The sequence below is a fragment of the Amblyomma mixtum genome, chromosome 7, assembly GCF_055824585.1.
Source record: "Amblyomma mixtum isolate Tamu chromosome 7, ASM5582458v1, whole genome shotgun sequence".
Taxonomy (NCBI): Eukaryota; Metazoa; Arthropoda; class Arachnida; order Ixodida; family Ixodidae; genus Amblyomma; species Amblyomma mixtum.
The window spans coordinates 4733573-4740026 of NC_143018.1; the positions used below are offsets into that span (position 1 = coordinate 4733573).

Here is a 6454-nt window from a genome sequence, read left to right on the forward strand (position 1 = left end):
AACTTAAAATGGCAGATTTGGAATCGGAGATAATTTTTGTGGCAGATGTAGAAATGTGAGCAAGCGCGATGGCTGCCTCTTCTGCCTCTGTGGTCGAATTGGCAAAAATTGAGCAGGAGGTTAGAAGTTTTGCATTATTGTCGGCTACCGCCAGCTGCGTCTACATAGACCACCTCATGCTCCTTGCTGTACTGTTTGTGGAGGGCCTGAGTCCTTGCTACTCTGCGTTCCCTGTCTCACTCAGGGTGCATGTTCTTGGGGATGGGGGTTACGTTGAGGTTAGAGCGAAGGGTAGCAGAAAGGCGGACCCCTTCGGTAGGCACTGTAATTGGGGTCAGGCTCAACTGGGGCAAAAAAAATTAAGGGGGCACTTTGACTGTCTAAAGTGCGTAGAGGCGAAAGCGTTTTCCGCGCCACTTTCAGTGCTTCTGTGGCACTGGTGGCGTCACATGTAATTTAGTACTAATTACTAAGTGATGACAAATCACTAATTAATGGTTAATCACTGATTAATGCCTGGATACTAATTAACTGCTAATTAAGCTTAAGCATAAGCTTCGCCTTTAAGAGTGGAACGCGACAGCGTGTTGTAGCGCTGCCAGGGAGTCCACGGAACGCCACCACCCGTTCGGCGCGATGCCTTGCCGTTTCAACGCAACAGTTTTTGAGGAAAGGAAATGGCGCAGTAAATCTCTGTCATCTCGGTGGACACCTGAACCAACACCACCTAGACGAACTTAAGGCCTCAGTGCTCCTCCAGTGACGTCACAGGGATGGGGCCTCACCGGTTTTTCCGAGAAGCATGCATGTTTCTTTTTTACTGCGCGAGGATATGAGGCGGCAGCACAGTTGGCTGCAAAAGATTGTTTTTACTCAAGTTGAGACATCAGTGGAGAGATTTACAGGTACAAAACATTTATTTACATTTCGATTATTGTAACACTGTTCTTGATGCGGAATAATATATACATTTAAAAGTCACCAGCAACAAACAAACAAACAACTTTTCACTTCCTTGAAAGCGTTGCAGCTTTTCTTTCCTTAGCCTTAGCATTTGCATGACCTACATCATCGTTGAGCTTGCGGCAGAAGTTTTTGAGCAGAATGTTAGTACTGCTCCACAACACATGCTTCAACAGAAGCTCAACTGTGTGCCCATCTTCGCAGGTGTCAAAATCTGATGACTCTTGATCTGCAAGCAGCTGTAATGTGAGTTCGGTGACTAGACGGCGTTGGTTCGGGCTCCTCAAGAACTCTGCTTTCTTGGACACTTGTTCGACAACAACATAGTTGTGGGTTACAGCATTTACAGCAAACAACGCTGGGAAAATGAGGCCACCTCGGTCTATATCTTTCACCAAGTGATAGTACTTTTGAGCTGCAGAGACAGTGATAGTCTTGTCGACTGTCAATGCTGCCCGACATTTCATGCAGTTTAATTTCTTAAGAGTCGCGTAGACTGCATATCCTGCCATGTACACCAGGACGGGGATAATGTCTTGCATTTTTGACAAGGCATCTCTCGTAACGACAACGTTGCAGTTAGGATGCGGTGTTTCTATCTGCTTTCGCAGGTCTTCCCATTGCTCATCGAAGGAGCTATTCGTTCCGCAAGCACTTGCGATTGTGGGCAAACTATTTTGCAGCCGTAATTTAGTTTCGCTCTCGTAAACTTGCCTAATAGAAATATGATATTGGGAGCCAGCAAGTTGCCTGTATTTCCCGAAGCGGTCCTCTAAGCTGTCCGTCTGGAACTTGCCGAGCAGGACGTATGAAAGCTGCAGTTCATCGAAGCAATACCTGCTGACTTCAACCAGTGCATGGGTTGTTTGATGCATAGAAGCATGGTTTTCCTTTGTGAGCTCCCCGCTGTCCAGATTCTTCTCTTCCCAAGAATCAAGCCACTCCAAAATTTTGTAGAGGAAAGCCACCTTCATGTCATCCTCCGAAGGAAAAACTGGCTCTTGAAATCGGTCATTCAGTCGTTTTCCTTTCCATGGGGTTCTAACATTCACAACCTTCCACCACTTCGCTATAACTTCAATGAAACTCGCTGTATCTTCAGGAAAGAGTAAGCTGGGTTTTTCTCCAAGGGCACGAAGCGCTGGTGGCAGGGAGTCATTAAAAATCTGCAAGGCGAACTTCACATTCTGCCGCTCAAGGCTAGACGGGTACAAGGCTTTTCTAGAGAGCGAGTAACCGTACCTCAAAAGCTGATCACTCTCCAGCTTGTAAGCTTCTCTGATTGTAGCAAACGATGCTGTGCGCATGCGTGGAGGCTGGTTGGAATTTTCATTGAAGTCAGGAAAATAAAAGCATAGTTGGTCGTTTTTTTGGTTGAGCCAATTATTTCAGATGCATTTGAGTATATGCACTGGATCAATTACAAAAAAGAGAGGTCTCGATGGGTCAGAGGGGTGCGGATATAAAATTGCATTTGTTGGCGGCGTTGTAAACTGAGACATTGCCTTTCTGTTTACAGAATGATTGTCACTGACTACACATACAACTCTGTAGTCAATGTTTTCTAGCCCACATATCACATCTTTCAGTAAATTGTGCAGAAACTCGCCATCGGCTTTATGCACTGGCACAATGTGGGCCACTTCCTTGAAAGGGCATGCGACGCTCTGTATCATGAAGACGAAAGCACTGGTAGCGACTTCCGATGAATTCAGTGCTGCACCAGTTATATTGCCCCCTTTCTAGTCAAAATAAGGTTTAATATGGACTTCATCGACCATCAAGGTAACGAAGCGCTGGCGATCGAGTTCCGAGATCCTCTTTGTAACATAATTCAGGAACGTCGGACCATGATGTTCCAGTCTTGGGTTCATACCAAATGACGAACATATCGACCGAATGGTCATAGGGTGGGGCAGGGTGACATATCCGTAGCTGCGGATGTATTTATATGCGTGCGGTGATACCGTAAAAAGAATGCAGCAATAAACCATGAATTCAACGGAGTACCGTCTCCGCTCCTTCTTCAAAAAAAGCAGGTTCAGCTGGTCGCTCAGGAATTCTATTGCTTTGGCTTTGTCGTCGGCTGGTGTCGTGGAATACTTGTTCAGCAGCAGACGAATAGTGTCGCCGATGTCTTCGTTTGAATCGCCAGAATTTGAATTTAAGCCCTTGTCCCCATTCTCAACGTTTTGGAAGAGTTCTATTATCTCTCTTTTGCTTCTGGCTGCACTCGGAATAGGCAAGTTAGGGCCCAGTCTTGTGAGCGGCTTCTTCACAAAGAACAATGTGATACTGAGGTCTGATTTTATTACAATTGAATATTTAATCCATGGAGCTTCGTCCACTATGATGTGCACCAACATGAGACGCTCACTGGCCTCAATTACATGCCAGAACTGTGACTTATGGCTTCTGACTTCGCTAGCAAGGTCCCTTAAGGTGATGATTTTGTCCGCTTCCTCGGCATTGCGAAATGTCTGAATTGACTCAAATTCCTCTTCGCATTGAAGCAGCTTCCAGGCGTGTTCGCTTCGCCTCTGGCTCCTCTCTTAAAGTCTTTGTGCTTGATAGGTAACTAGGGCAGCCTGGAAATAATGATGGAATTGCACCTGACCGAAGGCGCAGATGAGATAACTCTGCTGTCGTCACTCGACCTGTAGCATCGTCGACATATGACGCCTCTCGCACGATGTCGTCGTCTGTGAAGTGATGCTCACAGACCTAAAAAAGAAATATTTGTCTAATATAAGTAACAGCCTGCTACAATTAAGAACCCGTGATCAAATAATAAATACACATTTAGAAGGTACTGTTACGTTTCGGGCGAATCGACGAACGACGAGCAAGCGGCGACACCGAAGGTTGTCTGGAACGCCTTTATTCCAACTTGGCAGGCGGGCAGGAAAGAGCGGCGCAGCGCTCTGCCGTGGCCTTTATATAGCATCCCCGAACGCCGGCGCGCGTCCCACTCGGCTCGCCTAGAACGCCGGCAAGCGTCCCACTCGGCTGGTCTAGAACTCCGGCGCGCGTCTCACTCCGCTGGCCCAGAACGCCGGCGCGCGTCTCACTCGGCTCGCCTAGAACGCCGGCACGCGTCCCACTCGGCTGGTCCAGAACGCCGGCGCGCGTCTCACTCCGCTGGCCCAGAACGCCGGCGCGCGTCCCACTCGGCTCGCCTAGAACGCCGGCACGCGTCCCACTCGGCTGGTCCAGAACTGTAGAAGAACGGTAGATTGGGCGAGTTGGTGTTCCATGGCGAAAGTACATATAAACAGCGCTAAACGACAGGACTAGAAGAGGAGTAGACAAACACGGCGCTGAACTTACAAAAGAATTTATTGGAAGGAAAAAATTTCAATATATACATACAAAAACGCGCACACGTGCGCACAGTCAATACATCAAAGTGTAGATACAATCAACAAGCCACGATGGTCACACGTGTTGTACCTGCCTTCAAGCTACCCTTTGTGCAGCAATGTCATTTCTTTCTTTGACAAAGCTAAAAAAGTATTGCTAACGCAACCTTTTGATTTTCTAGTGATATGGAATGCTTCGGCGATTTCTCTTGTAATCTTGTCAGTATGAAAAAATAACAATTCTGTATCGTCAAAGAACGGCACGCATTTACATACACTGCAATGACTTGACAAGTTAGTATCTTTTTTTTGCAACGAATTGGAATGCTCCATAAGCCTAACATTAATGCATCGGCCAGTCTGGCCTATGTAAGTGCGACCACATGATAATGGAATCTGGTAAACTACCCCCATCTTGCAATTAACGAACTTGTTCACATGGTTCACTTTGCAGACAGACTTACGTTTGGCACCTTCCTGCTTTCTCTGAACTGCTGCTCCTAACCTACCCAGTTTATTAGGAGCAGAAAAAACCACCCTCACGCCATACTTGGCCCCTACCCTTTTAAAACGATGTGACAACGCGTGCACATAAGGCATGACAACTGTTTTCTTCCCCTCAGCATTTTCTTTAGGCTGACCCGAACATTTCAGTGTTCTAAGAACCTTATCTGCACCAGCCACTAGTACGGAATCAGGGTACCCAGCCTCCCTACATCTCTGGGCTTGGACTGCAAGACTAGCAGACGTTTGATGCATACAAGATTTTTTGACGGTCCAGAACGCCGGCGCGCGTCTCACTCCGCTGGCCCAGAACGCCGGCGCGCGTCTCACTTGGCTCGCACAGAACGTAACTACGCAAAACGTTTTGCAAGTTTGGCGGTGCTACAATTAAAAGCTACTAAAGAGGACGAATGGAAAAAATTATTCATCTCTTACCCTGGAATGCTCATAAGGGACGAAATTTTTCCGTGGAATGGCACGTATCCATGATTGCTGCAGCGCTTTATCTTGCGGGTACTTAAACACATGAACCTTTGGTCCCGTTTTATAGTTACCTCGGCACTGAGGCACACAACATTTGTTCGGCATTTTTGCGTTAATGTCGAAGCGTCATCACAGCACTCGCGCACAGAAGAAATAGACGGCAGCCAAATAAGCCGTGAACACACCATCGGACACGAAAGGCGACTGACCGCTCCTGCCGGAGCCACGTGCAGTGGCTTCCCGATTCCCGTCTAGGAATTCAAGGAAGGCATGCTTGGGGCAGACCGGTTTCTCGCGCCCCGTCGCGACTTCCACGGCTAGGGTAGGGTGGCTACCTAGGGTGCCTCGATGCGCGCCTGCTCTAGAGGAGCAGAGCCGCGTCGCGACACCGGCCTCATCCTTGTGACATTGCTGTGACGTCAGCTCTCAGCGCAGAGGCCTTAAGTTCGTCTAGGTGGTGTTGCCTGAACCGCACCGTAGAGGAACGGAGGAAGTGGGAGTGAAAGAACAAAGACGAAGATGGCCCGTAATGAAGAAAATGAAAATTGTATTTGAGGAAAGAAAATTACGCAGTAACTGTCTCACATATCTCGGTGGACACCCGTCAAAATTCAGGGGGGGGGGGTGCACTTTTTTGACCTAAAGTGTGGTCACTGATGTGTGGTTAAGATGTTAAGCTTCGCCTCTAAGAGTGGAACGCGAGAGCGTCTTGCAACGCTGCCAGGGAGTCCATAGAACGCCATCGCCCATTCGGTTCTACGCCTCGCTCGTCGGTAAATTGGTTTTTGAGGAAAGGAAATGTATCTGTCTCTCATTTGTCGGTGGACACCTAAACCTCGCCGGAAGGGAATGGAGGAGGATGAGAGTGAGTGAAGACACCGTATTCACTAGACGCATCGCCGACGCAGACTGCTACACGGTGCTGAGTGACTCGAGACAGGCGGTGCGAAACTTCGCCAAAGGCCAAGTCTGCAGGGCGGCCGAGCGCGTACTACGAGCGACTAAACTGCAAGACAGAAGAGTAAGAATCAAGTGGTTTCCGGCGCACGCGGGCGACGCGTCGGAACGCAGTGCGAACCACAATGAGACGGCACATGCAGCGGCGCGAGCGCTAACAGACCGCGCCCCGGCAACACACCGTC

At 48.4% G+C, this 6454-nt stretch overlaps 1 pseudogene; it reads right to left on the bottom strand.

The window, feature by feature from the left end:
• Positions 1–898: 898 nt before the first annotated feature.
• On the bottom strand, positions 899–5697 carry LOC149334826 (uncharacterized; annotated as a pseudogene).
• Positions 5698–6454: the final 757 nt, after the last annotated feature.